Raw genomic sequence first — 27,845 nt, 5'->3', positions numbered from 1 at the left:
TTCTAGAAAATATTCTCTGATAATCCAACCAGAAATCCTTGTCAGTAACAGCTCAACATACGGTTGTTTAGAGACTACGCCTTAAGCATTATCCTATAGAAGAGTCTATAGAATTCACTATCTTTTAGAATCTGCTTATGTAAACGTGGAGAGTGTCTTTTAAAACATTTTAGCCACTCCATATGTCTTCACGACCTTCAATTTTGTTAATGCAAGTCCATGTCTAGTATCCATCATGCTGTGCTGTGCTGCACTTAGCCGCTCAGTCACGTCCAACTCTTTTCGACCCCATGGACTGCAGCCCACCAGGCTCCTCTGACATGGGGATTCTCCAGGCAGGAATCCTGCAGTGGCTTGCCATGCCCTTCTCATCCATCATACTAACAAACCAAAAATTTCACCAAATAAAAAAATATTTGCTAAGGAGTGAGGTCAGAGTGACCGAGTACTATGCATATGTGTGTGCACAGTTGTGTGCGTGCCCTGTGAGGTAAATATTTTCTTTTCATTTTTATTGTGGTTTGTTAGTTTGTTCCCTGTCTGGATTGAGTTTAACTTTCAATCTCCATTCCACCCTTGAACGGAAGTATCCTTCCTGAAAGACGAAATAAGGCAAAATCTTTAGGATTAAACACCAAGAGACTCTAGTACTTAGAATTATAGATATTTCCACTTAAAACTGTTTCATCCTTTGATTTTAAAAGGCAGAAAACAGAAATTCAACAACTGTTTATGAAAATAGTATTAAGCTTATACTTAATTCTAAGAGCATTGAAAAGCCATTGTTTGGAAATGCATACAGTGTATGATTTGATTAATTAAATAATTAAGTGTACGGTGACTGTTTCCATCAATAGTTTTTTCTATAGAAGTTTTTGGATTGTGAACATATTCTTTGATCCCTCAAAATTGTGGCAAAGATATATCTTTGCTTTGAATTTGAGAAGTTGTCTTACTAATGAAGGAATTTATTTGCTTTATCGTTCCTGAAGGCAAAACTGAACTCAGTGAGAAGAGATAACCTGAGAGAACCTGTCTAACCATCAGAGCTGTCCAACAGCAGAATGTAATTTTTTTGAAGAAAATTATCTTCAGGTCACTACAAGTCAGTCAGTCTGAATTGTTTCTCTACCCTATATTTTCAGATGCTTTATTTTCTTGCATTCCTCCTTTTCTTCCATGCCTAATGACAGTCTTCCACTACCATCTCCAAATACAAATTCATAAACACAAGTGACCACACATCGTCCTAAACACATATGCATCTTGATTTCTTCTGAGATGATTTTTAAAAAAACCTTGCTAACAATTAAATGTATAGTATAAAAAGAGGAAGGAATAAAGCACAGGGACATAAGAAAAGAATCTACTTGTGAAATATACTAGGTCTCTGAGCTAAAGAAAGGCATTTTTCCAGCTCCAGTTGGGGCCTCAACACCTCTGAAATTCTATTTCTCAATACCTCTGAGATGATCATTTCTAACTGTGATATACTTCACCTATACAAACCCTGTTCTTACCTCCCCCCGCCCCAAAGATTCTGTCTGAACTGTGACTACTCCACAGTTATCTTTTCTGTCTCTCTTGGAAATAATCATTCCTGGACTCCAGGACTACCTTGTCATGCTTACTGCCTGAAGCACATGTACCGGAGCAGGTTTGGGCTGATTAAATCTTTTATGACACAGGCTCTTTTGCCTACTGCTGCAAGCTGGTGCTGTGTAGCCTTGATGGCATCCTGCCTCAAGTCTGTCTAACCACCAAGTCTCTCCTTCTTTTGAAGCCATCTTCCCTTTGGGGATGCCCACTAAGTACCTTTTTTCCATTAGAGCATGTTCCCACTCTTAGCTCATTCAAAAGCTGGAGATAACTGACATATCTTGAACCCAGTTACTGAAGCCCTGCCTGACTTGGGGTGGTAACTGTTAATTTCCTCAGATTCTCTTTTGGTAACTTAATCTGTGATAATTCTCAGGGAAATGGTTTACCAACTCTTTATGTCTCTGATATCAGAATACTTCATTACGTATTAAGAGAAAGACACATACTTTTCCCCTAAAGGAAGAAAGAAATTTCATTGCTTCACTGAAAGATGCTTTCCAATGCAGCACAGTTAAACAAGAAAAAGCACAGCCTTTGTCTACCTAAGAGGCTTTTCGCACAGGTAGAATAAAATCAACGCTAAAAAATCCAGTATGTGTATTTAAGACCAGTGACGTCCTGAGGAACATCTAGAACATGAGACCTCTGAGCTTGTGCAAAATGGTTGTAGAGCAATTGGGAAATCAAATAAAGAGATATTTCCTAAGGGGTCTGACTTACAAACCTTAGTTCCCATGATGCACAGTGGAAAGCACCCCGGGGAAAAGAGACATGAAAAGTGCCAATAAAAAAAGTGCCGATCAAGAACACAATTAGCCCAATGGGACCGTCTCAAACTAAACTAGTTTTCAGAAAAGAAAAGCTAGGACAGTTGTTGCTATTGGGGAACATGCTGGTCCTCCTTACTGCTGGCAGATTCAAAGAAAAGAAAGAAAACCCTGAGACTAATAAGATTAAGAAAACTGGAGAACAAACAAAACACAAAACCCGAGAGAAGTTGATTGGACATACATATCGACCACAATGGTAACCAACCAGCAGTCTGAAGCAGCACAGATTTCTCAAAAAAAAAAAAAAAATCTAATGCCACGTTTCATTCCCTCTTTATTCATCAGGGTTTTCATGAAACAGCATGTAGTACAAATGAAACTTCAGTCCCACAGGCGATACCTTCCTGAACACTGAAGTATGTTTTCTAACTAATATTTTAATATTGCTATGTTTCTTCTACTTTTTGAATTGATTCCTTTTAAATATAAATTCCCTTCTTTCTCCCCTCTAACATTTTATGAATGATATTCATGATACAATAATTTCAAGTAATATTTAAAGATGTCTCTCTATCTTTAATGTGGGGGTATTTACTGAGGAAAACACAAAAATATATTTGGCAGTTCTTCATTCAAGCTATTTACACTCCAACATATAAAAACATTATAAAATAAACAGAAGTAACAAATCTAAATAAATTCAAAATACATGTATTTATACAAAATGCAATTTAAGAAATAAATACAATATACAAAAATAATGCAACATAAAACAAGTAAATATAACACAATAAACATAACAAATGGGTACACCAACAAATCATATAATGTGCAATAAATTCAATTAATAAATACAATATATAATACATTCAAGCAATTCAAGTAATCTATGCTCACACATATGCAATGAAGTACAGTGTGATACCCACGATAAGCAATATAAAAAATAAGTTTCCCACTTCTCTTCCCTGATTCTAAATATAGACCAGAATATTTCTGGTCTTTGGTGACCTTATCTATAACATGAGAAGGCAACATTGGTCTGCATTATCTGCATTATTTGTGTAACTAAATACTTTACAGTTCTACAAATATTTGATGTTTGAGGAGGAAAAGAGAGAGAGTGCAAACACTGCTGATAGTCTACTCGATGTCAGAGCTCCTTCTTACTTACTAAGAGAACCCCAATTTTATCTGGGATAGCAGTATGCATGTACTAGAGATGGCCACGTGAGATCTAGGCAATGAGATGTAAACAGAAACTGCTGAGTGGAGCTTTAGAGAAAATCCTTTAAGACAGAGATTGGGCCAACATTCCCCTTGAACCCTTTACACTTCATCCATTTGCCTGGAACATGTATGTGAATTTGAAGGTGTGGCAGCCATCTTGTAACCATGAGTTGGCAAGCAAGAGCAGAATAGAATCAGCCTGGGTCCCTGGACTATCATCCCCCAGATTTATTTGTGTTTGTGTTTATGTATGTGTGTGTGTGGAAAACACAAATAAATTTCTGTTGATCTAAGCCACTGCCAGATGTAACTCCTAACAGAAACACAATTTGAAGTGATACAGAGTGTGAAGGAAGACAGAATCACACACGTATAATTAATATTATATTTAAAATGAAACTTAGAATGAAACTTAGATATCTTCATCCAAAAGGGCTTATTATCTTTGGAAACAGGGATTAGAAAAGAAAACATGAAAAAGAAAATTTCCTCTGGATCCAAAAACAAAACAAAAAATATGTAAATATATAATGAAGCACTTGTCAAGCACTCTTAGTTTTGAAACCTGAATAATAATTTTTTTAATGTTTAATACCATCCCTTATTTCAATCACAAATTATGCCATCAAGTAGTGCCTGACAAGACTTCAATTATGCCAACAACCACTATCTCCAGCAGGTCATTCCCTTGGAATTAGAGCTGATTCCAATGGAACTTGTGCCCACTGTGGCTGGTCAGCAGGGGGTGGCCCCATGTGGAGATGAAGTTTTAGCAGAAACACAAGATTTAGCAGGAGATGTGGTTAACATTAAGACAGACAGATACTTAGTCCTCAAATTCTTAATTGCATTGATATCCCCTCAAAAAATCAGCACAACAGTCAAAAAGCTGACTTAAAAAAAAATTAAATAACGAATGTTCCCTTAGTAAATCCTCTAAGCTTTATTCAGGTGTTGTGTGTAACTACAAGGAAAGCTTTCATCCTCATTTGCTCTCCCCTAGTGAAAATAAGAGCATCTTGGAGATATCAACCATGTCTTATTTCACCCCTTCCCCCATACATGCACACATGCACACGCATACACACACACACACACCCCTCCCCCAAATGGGAATTTGAGCATTTTGAAGAAATGCTTTTTTTTCATTTATCTTTTTACCTCTATTTCTTAAAGCCTTCCCCGGTGGCTCAGTAGTAAAGACTCTATCTGCAATGTAGGAGAGTTAGGAGACACAGGTCCAATGGCTGGGTCAGGAAAATCCCCTGGAGGAGGGCATGGCGACCCACTCCAGTATTCTTGCCTGAAGAATCCCATGGACAGAGGAGTCTGGGGGACTAGAGTCCATGGGGTCAAAAAGAGTAGGACATGCCTGAGCATAAGCATGAGCATTTAAGAGTGCTTAGCTCAGTAAATGTTTACGAAGTGTTTGAAAATATTTGTGAAGACAATTGAACCAAAGGTCCTGGGTCCCAAATCTCAGTTCCACTTTGAGGAGCTGTGTGATCAAGCCAAGTTAGTTAACTTCCTGTGCCTCAGATTGCTGATCTGCAAAATGGGGATATAAATGGTTCCTGCTGCAGTGTTGTGAGAATTAAAGGTGCTTGACAATCACTTAATACTTCTATGTCTCAAAGTCTCCAGGTTGTTAGTGGATTAAATGATCGTCTACATCTGTATACTTGGAACAATATTCAGCAAAGAACAGGTGCTCATCAAATGCCTGCTGTGATTACCAAAGCCAGTTATGGACAAATTGAAAAACTATTTGGGCTTCCCAGGTGGCTCAGTGGTGAAGAATCCACCCGCCAATGCAGAACACTTGGGTTCAACCCCTGGATCAGAAGATCCCTTGGAGGAGGAAATCGCAACCCACTCCAATATTTTTGCATGAAGAATCCCATGGACACAGGAGACTAGCAGGCTATAGTCCATGGGGTTGCAAAGAGTCAGACACAACAGACACCTCAAAAAACTGAAAAATTATTGAGCTTGATACAACACTCCTTTTCTAGAATTGTAAGAATTTATCCTTTAACAAGAAAGTACATATTGCATGTAATATTGCTTATATATGTTTTCATAATTCATACTTAGAAACATAACTTGTTTCTAAGCTCCATATTGGATCTTCCTTCCTGTAATGGCTACCTTTGAAAGATTTTCACCCTCCCATTTCTGGCTGAATACCATTTCAGTTTCTTTATTTCAAAGCACTACTGACCAAATTGTGTGCTGCAAACTTTTACTAAATTTTGGGTGGCTGTGGACAGATATTACAACACAGTTCAAAACTGTGTATATATATATATATATATATATGACACAAAAACTTTAAATATGAGACTCAATGTTAATAAAGCCACTAGCCATTTCCTGCAATAAATAATTTTTCTCTGGCTTATTCCTCTCTCATCCACTCTGTACCTTCTCCTCAGTCTCTCTACCTTCCACAGACCATTCACCTCACCTTTTCTAACTGCCAGTCTATTGTTGTTCAGTAGCCAAGTCGTGTCCAACTCTTTGCAACCCTAAGGCCTTCCTATCCCTCACCATCTACCAGTTTGCCCAAGTTTGTGCCTATTAAATCGGTGATGCCATCCAACCATCTCACCCACTGCTGCCCTTTTCTCCTTTTACCTTCAATCTTTCCCAGGATCAGGGTCTTTTCCAATAAGTTGACTCTTCACATCAGGTGGCCAAACTATTGGAGCTTCTGCTTCACCATCAGTCCTTCCAGTGAGTATTCAGGGTTCACTTCCTTTAGAAGTGACTGGTTTGATCTCCTTGCTGTGCAAGGGACTCTCAAGAGTCTTCTCCAGCACCACAATTTGAAAGCATCAATTCTTCAGTGCTCTGACTTCTTTATGGTTCAACTTTCACATTCATGACTACTTCCAATAGCTGCCAGTCTCTAACATCTCAATTCTGTTCCTTTCTTACCCATAATGTTTTAGTCCTCAACTGTCTACCTTAAGCTAAATTTCAAACTTAGGTTTGTACATTCAAAATTTTAAAAGTCATCTTCCTTTTACCCTGAGTTCAAAGAACAGTGAGGTGCTTTGAAATTTCAAATTATGAAGTTAAGATTTCCTACCTACAAGTCTCTTTCACTAGAAGCTTCTGTACATCATGAGTTCTTTTTCCTCTTTCTGCCTCCTATACCTAAATAAATAAGACCTACTTAGCACATCAGACCTTTATAGCTACTCTCCAGGTAGCAGACATCGTTTAGCATTGGAGAAACAGAAAGAAAAATACACAATACCTTCCTCGAAAAGCTCAGAGTAGCTGAAGACATGGATGCTGACACACGACTAAAACACTGTAATCAATCCCACAAGAAAACTGTGTAAAAGTATTAAGGAGGGCTTCCTTGGTGGCTCAGTAGTAAAGAATCTGTCTGCCAGTACAAGAGACACGGGTTCAATCCCTGGTCACGAAAGATGCCACACGCCTCGAGGCAACTAAGGCCACGTGCCACAGTTACTGAGCCTGTGCTCTGGAGCCTGGGAGCCACAACTACTGAAGCCTGCACACTCTAGATCCCATGCTCCCCAACAAGGAGAGGCCACTGCAACGAGAAGCCCGCAAACCACAACTAGAGAACAGCCCCTGCTCACCACAGCTAGAGAAAAGCCCAGGCAGTAACCAAGAGCCAGCACAGTCACAAAAAAAAAAGAAAAAAAAAATTTTTTTAAAGTGTAGCTACCTTGGTCAGGTGACAACACCTCTTCACAAACACCTTCTGGCATATGACTGAACCTATACAATCCTTCTAACTCCTGCTGGGTCATGCTAAGCTTCATAATATAAACATTGTTAAAAGTAGGAAGAGAACTTCCCTGATGGTTCAATGGCTAAGATGCCGCACTCCCAATGCTGGAGGCCTGAGTTTGATCCCTGGTTGAGGAACTAGATCCCACATGCCGCAACTAAGACCCAGTGCAGCCAAATAAACAAACAAATAATTTTTTAAAGAGAATTTGTTTTTTTTTTAAGAAGTAGGAAGTAACATTTTCACTTCTGCTATGGGATTTCCTCCATGTTTCCCTAAAACAGTAACATCAGTGAGTTCTCCTTATACTCCCTCTTGTACCAAACCAGTGATGTATCCTCCACAATAGTCCATAGAGACAACCCAGGACCACAGGCTAACATCCACCAACTGGGCTGCTCCCACCCTCTTGTATCACTTGCACAGTCAGCTTGACAAACACTGACTCAGCAGTCCTTGGTACCCTGGTGGGGAACAGGCCATCACCCTCAGTATTTCTCAAGAGAATTGTCTGGCGGTTAGAATGCCACCATGAGTCACGGAGATGCTAATCCTAGCCCAGACCTGACTCATTCTGTGACCCTTACCCTACACTCTCCACCCTTGGGTTTCCCAAGATACTGGGGTACACTCTATTAACCTGTCACAAGTAAGGAGCTATAGTTAGACACTGGGAATTAGCTCAAGTTGTGGGACCTTACGTGGTAGAGACTATCTGATACTATGAAACAGTGGTTCATAAAAGCTTTCCATTCTCAAACGTTTACCAGAGAAATTTGTAAAAAATGTAAGTTTATACTAGGAAAAAAAAAAAAAAAAAAGTTTATACTAGGAAAACATTACCAAAGTATTCAAGAAGCAGATCTGGCCAGTCAACTTTATTCCCTGCTTTTCAGGGATATTTGTGCTGAAGCCCAGAAAGTAAAATAACCTGCCCAAGAATGCACAGCTCTGTAGTGTTCCACTCAGCATCTTACCACTGGAAACTTACTGTGAGCCACAAATGTCAACCACAAGCATGATTTTAAAATTTTCTGATTCATGTCAATGTATGGCAAAACCACCACAATGTTGTAAAGTAATTAGCCTCCAATAAAAATAAATGAATTAACTAAAAAAATTTTCTAGTAAATAAAAAAACATGAAATTTTAGAGATAGATTTTATTTAACTTAAGATATTATAAATAGTATTCTCTCAATATATGATTTTAAAACTTATTAACTAAGGACCGCATAACTGGTTTAAGCTTGTCAGAGCCCTATTCTGACCTCATTCCTCTATGACCCTTTTAAAAAAGAATTTCATCCTTTTAAATAACTCCTCTTCCCCCACTCCATTCTGAGGCTTCTTCACTCTGATTAAATTCCTTTGAAATTACTTTGAAAAGTTCATTTTCTGTTTATTTAGGATCCCTGAGTATCCTAACTCAGGGGAGGGGGAGTATTAGAAGGGATTTTCTTATTATTTATGTTTATTATTATAATTATAATAATTATTTCTTATTAGTTAGCTATTCTCTTTAATTTCTAAAATTTCTGCCTCTCTGAAAGCATTCCCAACAGAACCTAGCCATAGAACCAGCTTTGGCTTCTTCCATTATCAGATGGTGATCTTGTGGGGAAAACAAAGAATTTTTATTTTCATTCCTTCCAGAGGTTGATCTAACAATGTTAACATCAGGTTCATTCTCAACAATACTACGCCTTATAATGATGTCTCCTTGGATTCTTAAACATAAGCATGCTTCTAATTTTAGTGATTTCCAATACTAAACTGAGGGAAATTATAAAAACCTAGATATCCACAGAAAGTTAGGTGGTAAATGAGTAAGACTTAGGGAACACACGTCTTTTTCTCTGCTCTGTAAGACAGATCACATTCCTGGAACTATCATGGTCACCATGGACAGTTGCTAGGGCTGTAATGGCCCCAGTAAGCTATCCAATGTGCAACTGGGTTATATTTCAAGTTTTCTTTGGTACTCGTTTTTTTTGTCTACAAGCAGCAGAATGTAACTAAACTAGACCCTAAACAAAATTTTGAAATCTATAGGACTGGATTCCTTGCCACGAGAATTCATTTTCCCACATACAAAACCACTATCTAATCTATATTACAGGTAAAATGTTGCAACCCAGCTGAAGGTCAACAAGTCCACAGCAGCAGTGTGTTAGTCACTCAGTCGTGTCTGACTCTTTGCAGCCCCGTGGACTGTAGCCCACCAGGTTCCTCTGTCCACAGAATTCTCCAGGCTAGAATACTGGAGTGGGTTGACATTTGAAAGGGGTTATTTCAGGGAAGGCTTTCAAGAAGGCAGGCCAATATGGGTCTCCAAGAAGAAACTGAAGCCATGCCCCCATAGGGTTACAAACTCATCTTGAAACCATGCCTCACAGGGTTAATGGAAACTGATGACTACCATAAATTCCTGAGTTTGTCTTACAGAATGGCTGGTAAGGGTACAGTTGTTAAATACCTTTCCGCTTGTAACCTGCCTTCACTGACCAAGCTTGCCTTAATTATATTTTGATCCTCAACCACCCTTACAGATAACATCTCTGACTATGGGCCACTAAAGCAACAGGGGTCTTAAATTGTGTTCCAAGAGCTTGGAGTTGGTTTCTGTTCTGTTCAAGCCAGCTAAGACTGGATGGGACCATTGTCCCTAAAACTGGGACTGTGCGAATGTCTGGTGAATGACCGCTTGATGTCAGAGGGCCAAAAACTCCATTCTTGAATCATGCTAAACACCTTCATTTTTGAACATTCATCCCGTAAAGAAGCACGTAACAGATCACCTGCACAGAACACCAATTACCTGTCCTTTTCCCTACCTCCAGTCACCTCTCCCCATGCCTAAAACCACCCTGCTTCTTTATCCCATAAATATCTTAAGTCCCTTGCCTTCAGGAAGGCGGAGCTGAGATTTGTTCACTTGATTACTTCATGAATAAATCCCGTCTCTGCCGCTTCAATGTCTCAGTGTTTGATTTGCTGCACATCATCCAAACAAACCTAGTTTGATAATGAAATCATTTCAATGGCTAACAAAATGTTTGCATGTGTGTGTTTGTGAAAGGAGGAGAATGTCTTAAAACTTCAATCAACTGAGACCTACCAGCTATGCAAAACAGGGTAAAGGAAGTCAGAAAAGAGGCTACTATGGGCTGTTGTTAATATAAAGATATACTGGATAGAGGACATCTGGATTCTCCTCATGGTTCTACCTTTAAGGGTTTAGATCATGCTGCTGATCTTCATTCGCAGAATTTAATCATCTTTTAAGTTCCTTTAATGTTATATAATGCAAATTTTATGAACAGAAGCACAGAGATGCCTTGGAAAAAGAAAAACTTATGAGACAGGGTAGGGGAGATTGGCAGAAAATAAACTAGATGTTGTTAACACCCTCCCACGGCTTTCCAACCACACAACCTTCTTGGACAGAGCAAATTTTCTTTTCTGGCACCCAGCTAGGTCTTGGCAAAGTTTAGGGCAAAAAATACCCTGCCCCCTCAATTCACATCCAGCCACATTGGCTATCTCCAAGGAGATCCTGGAAACATAAAGGTAACACAAGGAAGAGTGGGAGGCAGGGCTAGACAGGGAAGTCCATGCTAAAACAATAACAGAGCATCTGTTACTACTGCCTCCTCCCACCCTCTTCCGGGTACACTTCATGCCCATCCCTGCCTATTTACAGAATTGCTATGAAAGCACCAAATATCAGACATAAAATACAAATTTGTGTTGTTTATAAAATTTAACTGCACAATTTTTAAATCTATAGTCTATACTGAAATATAAATAAAATAACTGCTAACCATTCAGGATGAAATCCACTTTTTGGTTACCAGCATTAGTTCTCCTTGGAAAGAGAAAGTCCACCTTAATCCTTGAGGTCCCAAAGAAACAATACAAAGCAAGAGAACATCAATTAATACCTGTATGAGAAGCCCAAAACATCCGATGATTAAACTGTACTTCTATCTGTTCACTATCATGATATGAATTTCTCTTCTCTGTGGTGCTGCTGACTTCATCCTAACATCTCTACTGTTTTGAAATACATTGTATGCCCAGTACTAGAAACTATGGAAAGGCTTCAAGGCAGCCCTGTTGTTTCATGAGATTTGCGGCCACAAAAGTTAAACATTTAATCTGGCAGGAACTCAAAGCACAGACTACCTCTAGTTTTTGAGCAAACTGTGTTCTAGAAGTCTGTGGATTAGTGTTTGGAACCTCAACACAAATTGCAATAGAAACAGGGCTGTGAATGGTGGTTGGTTCCTTGGCCAGCCTACTGTGCCCATGGTAGCTGGCATACTGTATGTTTATAATAAATGTGGTTGGAAGGAATATTATTTCTTAAATTCTGTACAATGATTCAGGCTTGTATATGCCCCTGCTTTCAATTACTCTTTAGAATACTGAAATAAACTTTCATCCATTCAGTCTCAGGATATTAATTCACTATAAACTATAATAAAAGACAGCTGATGAGACTTTCATCTGTTGTGGGAATACGGTATGTACTTAATGGGGAAATATTCAAAACTCTTCAGATGTAGGTCTAATAAATCAATTAACCTGAGTGATTTATTTTGAGATCAAGAACAAGACGCAATCATCAGTTACATGAGTGATTTCCCCAGAAATTTCCTTCAGAAGGCAGTATCAAAACGGGAGTTTCAGAAATTAGCAATTGTAGCACTCTCCTATATGTTGAGGTTACTCTTTAAAAAAGGCAATGTTCACTTGAATTTAGAAATTGAGATGTGCTTTTCTGTTTTATTTATAGTCTCATCGACTATAAGACTATCTCAACAAGTTGTTTAATCATCTATCTTTTAAGGATGTAATAAGATAATCATTCCAATGAATTCCATGACCTAGAATACTAACTTACCTAATCAGATCTGTCACACTCAGTCAAAAGAGGACAGATTCATCTCACATATTAACTCCCAATCTCTAAACACATAGATCTCCTTAACAGAGGGAAGAAATAGGAAGAATTTTCAAAGATAATAGATGGCTTAGGAGTATGAGTGTGTCCAGGAAACACACTTATGGTACACATAGATCTTAAAAATTAAAGGAAAGGGATTAAAATACTCTGAAGGGTCCACAATAAAAAACTAAGTTTCCTTTTCTGTAATTAGTTTATAACTACAAAAGAAAAAAAAATAAACTTCTCTACCTCAAAACACAAAACATAGACATGGTTTTGCAATGCTTTGTTCTATAGGTAAGAGGGAGGAAATGAATAAAATAATCAATATTTTCAAACTTTTAAAGGTTTCATTTACAGACACTTTCTTCTTGAGTGATCACTTATCCAGTATCAAAGAATTACTATTTTATTATCATCTCCTCCTTTGGATCTGAGTAAGGACAATGCTACTATTCACTTTATCACTTTTTTGTGATAAAGATGCTTCTTATATTTCAATTAAAAATTATTCCTCTTCATATGCTTAAAATCCTAGGCAATAAGATACAACAAATTTGGAGTTATAAACTTTAAAGTGATAATTATATTTACAAGTGAGTCTTCAAAGTGAAATTAAGAGTGGCCTAAATGAAAGAGTCCTCCAGTTTTTTAAGAAATCTCCACACTGTTTTCCATAGCGGCTGTACTAGTTGGCATTCCCACCAACAGTGTAAGAGGGTTCCCTTTTCTCCACACCCTCTCCAGCATTTATTGCTTGTAGACTTTTGGATAGCAGCCATCCTGACTGGCGTGTAATGGTACCTCATTGTGGTTTTGATTTGCATTTCTCTAATAATGAGTGATGTTGAGCATCTTTTCATGTGTTTGTTAGCCATCTGTATGTCTTCTTTGGAGAAATGTCTGTTTAGTTCTTTGGCCCATTTTTTGATTGGGTCATTTATTTTTCTGGAATTGAGCTTCAGGAGTTGCTTGTATATTTTTGAGATTAATCCTTTGTCTGTTTCTTCATTTGCTATTATTTTCTCCCAATCTGAGGGCTGTCTTTTCACCTTACTTATAGTTTCCTTTGTAGTGCAAAAGCTTTTAAGTTTCATTAGGTCCCATTTGTTTAGTTTTGCTTTTATTTCCAATATTCTGGGAGGTGGGTCATAGAGGATCTTGCTGTGATTTATGTCGGAGAGTGTTTTGCCTATGTTCTCCTCTAGGAGTTTTATAGTTTCTGGTCTTACATTTAGATCTTTAATCCATTTTGAGTTTATTTTTGTGTATGGTGTTAGAAAGTGTTCTAGTTTCATTCTTTTACAAGTGGTTGACCAGTTTTCCCAGCACCACTTGTTAAAGAGGTTGTCTTTTTTCCATTGTATATCCTTGCCTCCTTTGTCAAAGATAAGGTGTCCATAGGTTCGTGGATTTATCTCTGGGCTTTCTATTCTGTTCCATTGATCTATATTTCTGTCTTTGTGCCAGTACCATACTGTCTTGATGGAGATTTCTTAAAAAACTGGAAATAGAACTGCCATATGACCCAGCAATCCCACTTCTGGGCATACACACTGAGGAAACCAGATCTGAAAGAGACACGTGCACCCCAATGTTCATCGCAGCACTGTTTATAATAGCCAGGACATGGAAGCAACCTAGATGCCCATCAGCAGATGAATGGATAAGGAAGCTGTGGTACATATACACCATGGAATATTACTCAGCCATTAAAAAGAATTCATTTGAACCAGTCCTAATGAGATGGATGAAGCTGGAGCCCATTATACAGAGTGAAGTAAGCCAGAAAGATAAAGAACATTACAGCATACTAACACATATATATGGAATTTAGAAAGGTGATAACGATAACCCTATATGCAAAACAGAAAAAGAGACACAGAAATACAGAACAGACTTTTGAACTTTGTGGGAGAATGTGAGGGTGGGATATTTCAAAAGAACAGCATGTATACTATCTATGGTGAAACAGATCACCAGCCCAGGTGGGATGCATGAGACAAGTGCTCCGGCCTGGTGCACTGGGAAGACCCAGAGGAATCGGGTGGAGAGGGAGGTGGGAGGGGGGATCGGGATTGGGAATACATGTAAATCCATTCCATGGCTGATTCATATCAATGTATGACAAAACCCACTGGAAAAAAAAAAATAATAATAATAATAAAAATAAATAAAAAAAAAAAAAGAAAGAGTCCTCCAGTCAAAGATATAGCAATACAGACAGAACTGAAAATCTTAATATTATCTAACTCCCTAACTCCCCAAAATGAACAGGCTTAGCTTGCCACTGCAAATTCAGAATTCAATGTCACAAAAAGAATAGTTGGAGACTTCAATATACCACTTTCAATAAGTGACAGAAAAAACAGAGAAACAATATAGAAATCCAAGACTTAAATTAGCACTGAAAACCAACTAGACATAATAGATATGTATAAAATACTCCACCAAAAGAAAAGTGAAAATGAAGGTCAGTCAGTCATGTCTGACTCTTTGCAACCTCGTGGACTCTAACATCCATGGAATTCTCCAGGCCAGAATACTGGAGTGGGTACCCTTTTCCTTCTCTGGGAGATCTTCCCAACCCAGAGATCAAATCCAAGTATCCCACATTGCAGCTGAATTCTTTACCAGCTGAGCCACAGGGAAACCCAAGAATACTGGAGTGGGTAGCCTATCCTTTCTCCAGCAGATCTTCCAGACCCAGGAATTGAACCAGGGCCTCCTGCATTGCAGGCGGATTCTTTATCAACTGAGTTACAAGGGAAGCACCAAACAATGGCAGAATATATATCTTCTCAATATATATTCTCCAGAATAAAACACATGCTAGATTGTAAAACAAACCTTGGCACATTTTAATGTATTGAAATCATCCAAAGTATTCTCTCCAACCACAATAGAATAAACTTAGAAGGATTAATCTCAAAAATATACAAGCAACTCCTGCAGCTCAATTCCAGAAAAATAAATGACCCAATCAAAAAATGGGCCAAAGAACTAAACAGACATTTCTCCAAAGAAGACATACAGATGGCTAACAAACACATGAAAAGATGCTCAACATCACTCATTATTAGAGAAATGCAAATCAAAACCACAATGAGGTACCATTACACACCAGTCAGGATGGCTGCTATCCAAAAGTCTACAAGCAATAAATGCTGGAGAGGGTGTGGAGAAAAGGGAACCCTCTTACACTGTTGGTGGGAATGCCAACTAGTACAGCCGCTATGGAAAACAGTGTGGAGATTTCTTAAAAAACTGGAAATAGAACTGCCATATGACCCAGCAATCCCACTTCTGGGCATACACACTGAGGAAACCAGATCTGAAAGAGACACGTGCACCCCAATGTTCATTGCAGCACTGTTTATAATAGCCAGGACATGGAAGCAACCTAGATGCCCATCAGCAGATGAATGGATAAGGAAGCTGTGGTACATATACACCATGGAATATTACTCAGCCATTAAAAAGAATTCATTTGAACCAGTCCTAATGAGATGGATGAAGCGGGAGCCCCTTATACAGAGTGAAGTAAGCCAGAAAGATAAAGAACATTACAGCATACTAACACATATATATGGAATTTAGAAAGGTGATAACGATAACCCTATATGCAGAACAGAAAAAGAGACATAGAAATACAGAACAGACTTTTGAACTTTGTGGGAGAATGTGAGGGTGGGATATTTCAAAAGAACAGCATGTATACTATCTATGGTGAAACAGATCACCAGCCCAGGTGGGATGCACGAGACAAGTGCTCCGGCCTGGTGCACTGGGAAGACCCAGAGGAATCGGGTGGAGAGGGAGGTGGGAGCGGGGATCGGGATTGGGAATACATGTAAATCCATGGCTGATTCATATCAATGTATGACAAAACCCACTGGAAAAAAAAAATAATAATAATAAAAAAAAAAAAAAGAAAAAAAGAAAAAAAAATAGAATAAACTTAGAAATCAGAAACAAAAAGAAATCTGGGAAACTCAAAACCATGTGGACAATAAATAATATGTTCCTCAAAAACAAATGAGTGAAAGAAAAACATCAAAAGAGAAATTTTAAAATATTTTAAGATGAACAAAAAAATGAAGATACAACATACCAAAATATGGGATTCAATTTAAATAGTGCTTAGAGAAAAATCTATAACTGTAAATGCCCACATTATTTTTAAAAAGAAAGATTTCAAACTAAAAGCAAGCCTTCAACCTAAAGTCATCAAAAAAGAAGAGTAAATTAAACCTAAAGCAAGATAAATTTATTTATGAGGGAAACAAATAAAATGTACAGTTAAAAATGTATAAAATCAAGGAAACAAAAATGGGTACTTTGAAAATCAACAAAATTGACAAATAGGTAATTAGATTGATACTCAAATCACTAGAAATAATACTGAAATTATTAGAACTGGAAATGAAAGAGGAGATATTACTAAGAACTTTACAGGAATAAAAAGGACTGTAAAGGAATACTCTGAACAACTGTATGCCAATAAATTAGGTAGTTTATAAAAAAGGGACAAACTCATAGAAAAACCAAACTACAATACTGACTCAAGAAAAAAGATACAATCTGAATAGATTTGTGAGATTGAATCATAATCATAAAACTACCCACAAAGAAAAACCCAAGTCTAGATGGCTTGACCAATAAATTCCGCCAAGCATTCATCAAATAATTAACACCAATTCTTCACAAACTTTTTAAAATTAGAAAAGGAAGGAACACTCCCCAACTTTCTTTATGAGGATAGTATAGTGAATGACAAAACCAGGCAAGGAGACCATAAGAAAACTACAGACTTATCTCTCTTATAAATGTGGATGCCAAAATCCTCAGCAAAACAGCAAACCGAGTCCAGCTACTAAGTGACATTTATCTCAGGAGTCCAAGTTTAGATTAACATCTGAAATCAATTAATGTAATTAACTGATTACATATCAGTAGAATAAAAAACAAAAATCATATGATCTTTTCAATAAAGCAGAAAAAGCATTTGACAAATCCAAGATCTTTTAATGATTTTTTAAAACTCCAACTAAGAATATAAACAAACTTCTTCAATCTCATAAAGTGTATGTACGGAAACCCCACAGCTAGCATCACCCTTAGTGATGAAGGACTGGATGCTTTCCCCCTAGCATCAGGAACAAGGTAAGGACACTATCAAAAAAGTGCAAATACAACCCATGGAATGGGAGAAAACTTTTGAAAACTACTTATACGATTTGCATCTAGAATACATAAAGTACCCTTAGTAGTAGCGTAGTCACTCAAGTTGTGTCCGACTGTGTGACCCCGTGGACTGTAGCCTGCCAAGCTCCTCTCTCCATTGGATTCTTCAGGCAAGGATATTGGAGTGAGATGCCATTCCCTTCTCTAGGGAAAGTACCCTTACAACTTAATAATGAAAGACAAATAACACAATTTTAGAATGGGTAAAGGATCTGATCAGACATTTTCTAAAAACCGTATATGAGTTGCTAATAAGCATATGAAAAATGCTTAACATTATTAATCATTGTGTTGTATGTGTTCAGTCCCTCGGTCATGTCTGACTCTGCAGCCCCACGGACTGCAGCACGTCACACTTCCCTGTCCTTCACTACCCACCTCCCCCCCACAGTATGCCGAAACTCATGTTCATTGAGTTAGTGATGCCATCCAACCATCTCATCCTCTGCTGCACTCTCTCCTTCTGCCTTCAATCTTTCCCAGCATCAGGGTCATATTAGTCATTGCATGCATTCATGGTAAGTTGCTTCAGTTGTGTCCAACTCTTTGCGACCCTATGGATCATAACGCACCAGGCTCCTCTGTCCAAGGGATTCTCCAGGCAAGAATGCTGAAGTGGGTTGCCATGCCCTCCTCCAGGGGATCTTCCTGACCCGGGGATCTTCCTGACCCTAGGATCAAATCTACGTCTCTTATGTCTCCTGCATTGGCAAACAGGTTCTTTACCACTAGGGCCACATATTAGTCTTTGTGTGTGTTAGTCACTCAGTCATGTCTGACTCTTTGCAATGCCAAGGACTGTAGCCCACCAAGCTTCTCTGTCTATTGAATTTTCCAGGCAAGAATACTGGAGTGGGTTGCCATGCCCTCCTCCAGGGGATCTTCCCAACAGAGAAAGATTGAACTAGGGTCTCCCCGCATTGCAGGCAGATTCCTTGCCTTCTGAGCCACCAGGGAAGCCTGTCATTAGGGAAACACAAATCAAAATCACAATGATCTATACTTTACATCTATTCAGGTGGCTAGAATCAAACAGTCTGACAAAAACAAGAATTGTCAGAGATGTGGAGAAATTAGCACCTCCATACTTGTATGAGAATATGGGAGGTGAACCATAGGCAGCCACTTTGTTACTCAAAGGCAGCCACTTTGGGTAACAATTTGGCAGCTTCTCAGATGGTTAAATGGAGAAGGCAATGGCACCCCACTCCAGTACTCTTGCCTGGAAAATCCCATGGATGGAGGAGCCTGGTGGGCTGCAGTCCACGGGGTCGCTAAGAGTCGGACACAACTGAGCGACTTCACTTTCACTTTTCACTTTCATGCATTGGAAAGGAAATGGCAACCCACTCCAGTGTCTTGGCCTGGAGAATCCCAGGGACGGGGGTCAGTGTTCTTGCCTGGAGAATCCCAGGGACGGGGGTACCTGGTGGGCTTCTGTCTACGGGGTCGCACAGAGTCGGACATGACTGAAGCAACTTAGCAGCAGCAGCAGCAGCAGATGGTTAAAAGGGCTTTCCCAGGTGGCATTGGTGGTAAAGAACCCGCCTGCCAAAGCAGGAGACACAAGAAATGTGAGCTCGATCCCTGGGTCGGGAAGATCCTCTGGAGTAGGAAATGGCACCCCACTCCAGTATTCTTCCCTGGAAAGTTCCACGGACAGAGGAGCCTGTCAGGCCTCAGTCCATGAGGCCACAAAAATCAGACAGGGCTGAGAGACGGAGCACAAGCACAAACACATAAACAAATAGTTAAAGGTTAAACTTAGTCACCATCTGACCCAGAATTCCACTCCAAGGTACGCAAAAGACACGAAAACATAGGCCCAAACAAAACATTTCCCATAAATGTATACGACAGCATTACTCTTAAGAGCCCAAAAAAATCCAAATGCCCATCACCTGATGAATATACAGTAAGTCCATTACAAACGAACAAGTTCTGTTCCAAGAGCACATTCTGTTCCAAGTCCAACGTGGCTGAAAGTCAGACAAAGTTACGCTTGGTACCCAACTATCACAATTGGCTGTGCAGTACTATACTGTAATAGGTTTGTAGCCCTTTTCACACAAATAATACATTAAAATATAGAAAAAATTTTTATATAGAAAATATAAAGAAAACATTTTTAATCTTGCAGTGAGGTACACTGAAAAGCACAGCAGTACAGTACAACTGGCAGCATACAGGGGTGGCTTCGAGTGAACAGACAAGAGGAACCGCTGACCGGAGGAGGGAAAGGAAATGCGAGATGGTAGAACTGAAGGTAATCGGCAATGGGAGATGGAGGGCAAACAGCAGTTTCACTCACACTGCAGTTAGTGGCACAGGTTCTGGTTCCTTGCTAGATTCAATTCTATCTACCCTCTTGAAAAAACAATCCAGTGATGTCTGGGTAGTAGCTCTTTTTTTTTTCTCATCACAGATAACACAGTTGCACTGGGTTGCATTCGGAATGGCTGCTACAACATTTGTGTATCATTCTATGCTCAAGTCTTGAGCCTCAAAAACTAACAGTGCCTCCTCGATGGAAGAAAACCCCCTGGCCATTTCCTGCATTGTGAATCTCTTCTCAGCAGTATCAGCTACACCACCAGTGCTTTTCTGCTGGCTTCTGGACATCCTGGGCTTGAAATAAAGATACTGTACCACTGTCCTCTACGCAGCACTGTACCGTCAAGTACATAAAGGCACCCCTCATAGAGGACGCACACACATGACAATGTACTGCGGACACATGAACCTCCACGACTGTGCATGCGAACGCACATTTGTATGTCTGAAAGTTCAAAACTTGAAGGTTTATATCTAGGGTAGTTACTGTATAAACTGAATGTTGCATATCTGTACAGTGGAATATCATTCATCCATAAAACTAAAGTATAATACATGCTATCGGCATATCTTGAAAACATTCTGCTGCATAAAAGAAGCCAGTCACATAAAAATGCATGGTATATGATTCCACTTACATGAAATATCCAAAATAAGCATATCTAGACAGAAAGCAGAGGACTGAAAGTACAGACTGTAAGAAGGATAGGGAGGTATTAGCTAAAAAATACAGGGTTCCTTTCCCAGGTGATGAGATGTTTTAAAATTGATTATGGTGATGCTTGCACATGTCTATGAATAGACTAAAAACCATCGAATTCTACATCTTAAGTTTGTAAATTGTATGGCATGTGAAATATAACTCAATAAAGCTTACAAAATACCAACTCAATGCTCAGGAAACATTAGAATTTTACCCAGTTCTCTGCTACCTCTGATGGTGAAGGAAATGGCAACAAACTCCAATATTTTTGCCTTGGAAATCCCATGGACAGAGAAACCTGGAGGGCAACAGTCTGTGGGGTTGCAAAGAGTCGGATATGACTGAAGTGACTTAGCACACACACACTGCTACCTTTGAAAGCTTCCCTCTGCAACTCCCTCTTCTAGTCTTTCAGTTCAGAATATGTGGGCAATTTGAGTTTGTGTAAGCAGATTACATAGACTATAGTGAATTACAGATCTTACAATCTTTTCTACAAGCATGCTAACTTAATTCTGTATCTTGAATTCTAAAAGTCTGTATGAGTTGTGTTTGCCTCACTAAAGGAGATTAAGCCTTGTGCTGAACTGATGTGTTATAAATCAGGAGCCACCAACCCTTGGGCCACAGACTGGTACTGGTCAGTGGCCTGTTAGGAGCCAGGCTGCAGAGAAGGAGGGAAGCAATGTGTGAGCATTTGAGGCTTTACTTGTATATACAGCCGCCCCCTATCATTAGCTGGGAAAAAATGGAACAGTGACAGATGTTATTTTGGGGGGCTCCAAAATCACTGCAGACTGCGACTGCAGCCATGAAATTAAAAGATGTTTGTTCCTTGGAAGAAAAGCTATGACAAACCCAGACAGCATATTTAAAAGCAAAGATATCAGTTTGCTGATAAAGGCTCATATGGGAAAAGCTGTGGCTCTTCCAGCAGTCATGTACAGATGTGAAAGTTGGACCATAAAGAAGGCAGAGTGCCAAAGAATTGATGCTTTCAAATTATCATGCTGGAGAAGATTCCTGAGAGTCCCTTGGACTGCAAGGAGATCAAACTGGTTGATCCTAAAGGAAATCAACCTGAATATTCATTGGAAGGACTGATGCTGAAGCTGAAACGCCAATACTTTGGTCACGTGATACAAAGCGCCGACTCACTGGAAAAGACCCTGATGCTGGGAAAGATTGAAGGCAGAAGGGGATGACAGAGGATGAGATGTTTAGATGACACCACTGACTCGATGGACATGAGTTTGAGCAAGCTCTGGGAGTTGGTAATAGACAGGGAAACCTGGCATGCTACGTACAGTCCATGGGGTCGCAAAAAGTCGGATACAACTGAGCAACTGAACTAAACTGAGGAGTGCAAACCCCACTGTGCTTGAATTATTCTGAAACCCATCCTCCATTCTGTCCACAGAAAAATTGTCTTCCACAAAGCCAGCTTCTGGTAGCAGAAAGGTTGGCAACCACTGCTATAAATTAAAAGTGGAGTTCAAAGATAAATAAGGAATTAATCACCAAGATTTTCCATGGCTATCTGAAGAAGAGAGAAAGAGAAAATGACTGGAGGATAAAATCATTTGTGGGGCTTGCAAGGATCCTTAGCCATCTAATACATCCTCTTCATTTTATACAAGAAAAAACTGAAGCCCAGGAGAATTCAGAGTCTGATTCAAGATCATGCATCTAATGATGACCAATCATCTCAGTCTGCCCAGGTATGGGACAGACAGGGGGAAAGGAAGGGAGTTCCCAGTGTTAAAACTGGGAAAGTCCTGTCAAATCGCATCAAGTTGATAATGGCCATCAGTTAAGAGTCTGCAGCAGCTACTGACTCCTAACCCCATGGCTCTCCCTTCAAGATCATATTCTCTCAGAGACAGAGCTCTCTGCTTTAAAGAAACTTCTGAGCCTACTTTCCACTGACTGCCCTCTGGATAAGAATTTTTCAAAATTCAAATTAGACAGTAAGTTAACTTTATTATATGAATATATATTTATATTTCAAGATCTAGTATTATTTTTCCCATAAATTAATCATTTGCCAAGATACTTAACATATGTAATATATATAATATATGATACTATAAACTGAACATCATGTCACTTTTCATGTACCACATTAATTATAGCGAGATTTAAATTTCTGAATATCCAGAACTGATGCTTCCTATAACATGCTGCTGTGAAACATGTATGTGGTCTTCACAGTCTTCATTATCATTGAAGTGAATCACACCAAAACACAAATATGTAAACAAAATCTATTTGGAGTGATTAATCCACCTCCTTTCCTTGAGGCCACTATTATTTCATCACAGGCATAAAGATACTTGTATAGACTTCTTTCTTTTTGCCTACCTTCACCAACTGCTGCTCACATGTCCATCTTAGAAACAAATCTGACAGAAGAAAAATAAAACCCTTTATAGCCAAAGGCTACGGGTTTCGTAATCTGACATCTAGGAACAGAGCTGAGAAGTATACGGAGTCAATGCAGTGAATGAAATAGTATGTCAAAATTTTCATTTGTGCTCCATGATGGATAGAGGAGCAACAACATTTGTTATATTCTCAAAGGGGTCACTGAACCCAAAGAAGAAGAAATTTAGCCATAAATCTTTACCAGAACAATGTTATTTATACTCCCTGCACAGGACACAAAAGCAGAATAAAACTGCTAAACCTAACTCAATAGGGAAGATTGATTAATCCTTGATTAGCACTTCAGAGAACACAGAGAATGATGACATTCTCACAGAAAAAAGAAAAAAAGAAAAAAAAAGGATTGGGAATAAAGGTACTGAGAAGAAGAACAGAAGCAAAGCAGAAGCATAAAATCATTTCTCATTCATATGGGAAAATAATTGAAGGGGAAAAGATGAAACAACTATTGAGGAGTCTGTCTACCTGAAGCGACTGAAACAGTAGATGCCATCATGAAGTTTAATTAGGTAAAGTGTAAATGTCCCATGCACCATGACGTTAAGGTCTAAGTTCAGTTCAATGGCTCACTCGAGTCTGACTCTTTGCAACCCCATGGACTTCAAGAAGCCAGACCTCCCTGTCCATCACTAACTCCCAGAGTTTACTCAAACTCATGTCCATTGAGTCAGTGATGCCATTCAACCATCTCATCCTCTGTCATCCCCTTCTCCTCCTGCCTTACAACCTTTTAAAGCATCAGGGTCTTTTCAAATGAGTCAGCTCTTCGCAACAGGTGGGCAAAGTATTGGAGTTTCAGCTTCATCATCAGTCTTTCCAATGAACGAATACCCAGGACTGATCTCCTTTAGGATGGACTGGGTGGATCTCCTTGCAGTCCAAGGGACTCTCAAGAGTCTTCTCCAACACCACAGTTCAAAAGCATCAATGCTTCAGCACTCAGCTTTCTTTATAGTCCAACTCTCACATCCACACATGACCACTGGAAAAACCATAGCCTTGACTAAATGGACATTTGTTGGGAAAGTAATGTCTCTGCTTTTTAATATGCTATCTAGGTTGGTCATAACTTTCCTTCCAAGGAGTAAGCGTCTTTTAATGTCATGGCTGCAGTCACCATCTGCAGTGATTTTGGAATCCCAAAAAAATAAAGTCTGACACTGTCTCCACTGTTTCCCATCTATTTGCCATGAAGTGATGGGACCAGATGCCATGATCTTAGTTTTCTGAATGTTGAGCTTTAAGCCAACTTTTTCACTCTCCTCTTTCATCTTCATCAAGAGGCTCTTTAGTTCCTCTTCACTTTCTGCCATAAGGATGGTGTTGTCTGCATATCTGAGGTTATTGATATTTCTCCCAGCAATCTTGATTCCAGCTTGTGCTTCTTCCAGCCCAGCGTTTCTCATGATGTACTCTGCATATAAGTTAAAAAAGCACAGTGACAATTTACAGCCTTGACGTACTCCTTTTCCTATTTGGAACCAGTCCGTTGTTCCATGTCCAGTTCTAACTGTTGCTTCTTGACCTGCATACAGATTTCTCAGAAGGCAGGTCAGGTGTCCTGGTATCCCCATCTCTTTCAGAATTTTCCACAGTTTGTTGTGATCCACACACTCGAAGACTTTGGCATAGTCAATAAAGCAAAAGAAGATGTTTTTCTGGAACTCTCTTGCCTTTCCGATGATCCAACAGATACTGGCAATTTGATCTCTGGTTCCTCTGCCTTTTCTAAATACAGTTTGAACATCTGGAAGTTCACGGTTCATGTATTGTTGAAGCCTGGCTTGGAGAAAATTGAGCATTACTTTACTAGTGTGTGAGATGAGTGAATTGTGCAGTAGTTTGAGCATTCCTTAGCATTGCCTTTCTTAGAGATTGGAATGAAAACTGATCTTTTCCAGTCCTGTGGCCACTGCTGAGTTTTCCAAATTTGCTGGCATATTGAGTACAGCACTTTCACAGCATCATCTTTCAGGATTTGAAATAGCTCAACTGGAATTCCATCACCTCCACTAGCTTTGTGCATAGTGATGCTTTCCAAGGCCCACTTGACTTCACATTCCAGGATGTCTGGCTTTAGGTGATGGTGATTACACCATTGTGATTATCTGGGTCGTGAAGATCTTTTTTGTACAGTTCTTCTGTGTATTCTTGCCACCTCTTCTTAACATCTTCTGCTTCTGTTAGGTCCATACTATTTCTGTCTTTTATTGAACCCATCTTTGCATGAAATATTCCCTTGGTATCTCTAGTTTTCTTGAAGAGATCTCTAGTCTTTCCCATTCTGTTGTTTTCCTCTATTTCTTTGCATTGATCGCTGAGGAAGGCTTTCTTATCTCTCCTGGCTATTCTTTGGAACTCTGCATTCAAATGGGAGTATCTTTCCTTTTTTCCTTTGCTTTTAGCTTCTCTTCTTTTCACAGCTATTTGTAAGCCCTCCTCAGACAGCCATTTTGCTTTTTTGCATTTCTTTTCCACAGGGATAGTCTTGATCCCTCGCTCCTGTACAGTGTCACAAACCTCCATCCATAGTTCACCAGGCACTCTATCAGATCTAGTCCCTTAAATCTATTTCTCACTTCCACTGTATAATCATAGGGGATTTGATTTAAGTCATACCTGAATGGTCTAGTGGTTTTCCCTACTTTCTTTAATTTAACTCTGAATTTAGCAATAAGGAGTTCATGATCTGAGCCACAGTCAGCTCCTGGTCTTGTTTTTGCTGACTGTATAGAGCTTCTCCATCTTTGGCTGCAAAGAATGTAATCAATCTGATTTCGGTGTTGACCATCTGGTGATGTCCATGTGTAGAGTCTAAAGTGATGACAATATAACAAAGGCCTGCTGTTAGAGAATAGAACTTGTTGCTGTTGTTGTTGTTTAGTCACTAAGTTATGCCCAACTCTTACGTGACCCCATGGACTGCAGCCCACCACGCTTCTCTGTCCATGGGATTGTCCGGGCAAGAATACTGGAGTGGGTTGCCATTTCCTTCTCCAGGGGATCTTCCCCACTCAGACAGCTGGAAGGAAAGACATCACTTTGCTGACAAAGGTCCGTATAGTCAAAGCTATGGTTTTTCTACTAGTCATGTATGGATGGGAGAGCTGGACCATAAGAACGGCTGAGCACTGAAGAACAGATGCTTCTGAACTGTGGTGTTGGAGAAGACTCTTGAGAGTTCCTTGAACCACAAGGAGATCAAACTAGCCAATCCTAAATGAAATTAACCCTGAATATCCCCTGGAAGGATTGATGATGAAGTTGAGGCTCCAATACTTTGCCCACTTGATACAAATAACTGACACATTAAAAAAGCCCCTGATGTTGAGAAAGATTGAAGGCTAAAGGAAAAGAGGGTAGCAGAGGGTGAGGTGGTTAGATAGAATCCTTGATTCAATGGACATGAATTTGAGCAAATTCTGGGAGATAGTGGAGGACAGTGAAGCCTGGCGTGCTGCAGTCTATGAGGTCACACTGAGTCAAACACGACTCAGCAACTGAACAATAACAAAAAATGTCCCAAAGCACAATGAGAAATTGTTAACACCTGACTGGTTTTCTCCAACAAACCAGGGTAAGTGATTTCTCTTTATCACTTGAACATTTACCTCTCACTCTTGAAAAACACATTTTGATGTTGAGAAAAAGCAGCTTCCTTTTCCTGACAATCCTGAGGAGACAAGTTAAAAAGTTTTAAATCTCATAAGCAACTGGAAGCAGGCAATAAACTTTTCTTCCAAAACCAATCTTTGCATGATTGTGCCCAGAGGCAAGGACAGAGCTGGAAGATAATCAACTTGTCCTTTACACTTTAATTTTCTTAGTGACTGGTATTAAAAAGAGTCAACCATATTTTCATCAAGTTTCTCTTGTGTTCTCAAACTCTAAGCAGAGGCTGAATATGTGAGTTACAACACAGTAAATGTGTTGAATAATAATGATGAATACTAATCATAAGTTAAGCAAGTGATATTGAAATGAAGGAAATGTTATAAATTTAACAGTAAAATGTGTCATTCTTATAATAAAAAAAAAGAAAAACATTGCTGTCCCATCAATAAGGAAATGTAGTTATGATATTTTTCTGAATATTTTACAAACCAGACAATTTTTGTTCCAAGGCCTTCTTTCTGCTCTATTTCTTCATCTTATGCTTGCTTTCATAAATCAGTAGTTTTAATTAAAGGTTTTCAGCAGACATTTTCTAAAATATATTCATAGACTGTATATCACCAGTGAGTGCATGAATATGTTTACTATACTTGCACAGTAAAATTATTTTGTGGCTTTCCACAACTCTTATATAAGAAATATTTATTATAAATTTTGGCACCTCTAAAAAAAGGTTATGCTTATCAGATGCAATGTTAATGTAAATATAGTTTTCTAGGGGGTAGAAATTTTGTCTTCTGAGTAATTTACACAGAGTTTAATTTAATGCATACTCAAGTATTTAACATTATTCAATGAGACAAAACACTATAATGATGCTAGCTTGTTGATACTCAAACATATCTCAGGCTCATACTTTTCCATGCTAGTGGATGAAAACTTTCGATGAGAACACTACTATAAAATCAAAATCTGAGGAAAAAGCACAATTCAAATCAATTTTGAATTACTAGGTAATATCCTACCAATACTAGGATATTACTATTAATTAATATGTGCTAAATAGTATCTTAAGCACTACCAAGTTTACAAAGCAATATACTATATTTTATATGCTATCTAGGAGTGTGAAAGACCCTTGAAAATGCAGATGAAATGACTG

This window comes from Dama dama, chromosome 25 (assembly GCF_033118175.1).
Source record: "Dama dama isolate Ldn47 chromosome 25, ASM3311817v1, whole genome shotgun sequence".
Lineage (NCBI taxonomy): Eukaryota > Metazoa > Chordata > Mammalia > Artiodactyla > Cervidae > Dama > Dama dama.
Note: the sequence above shows the minus strand (reverse complement) of the source record.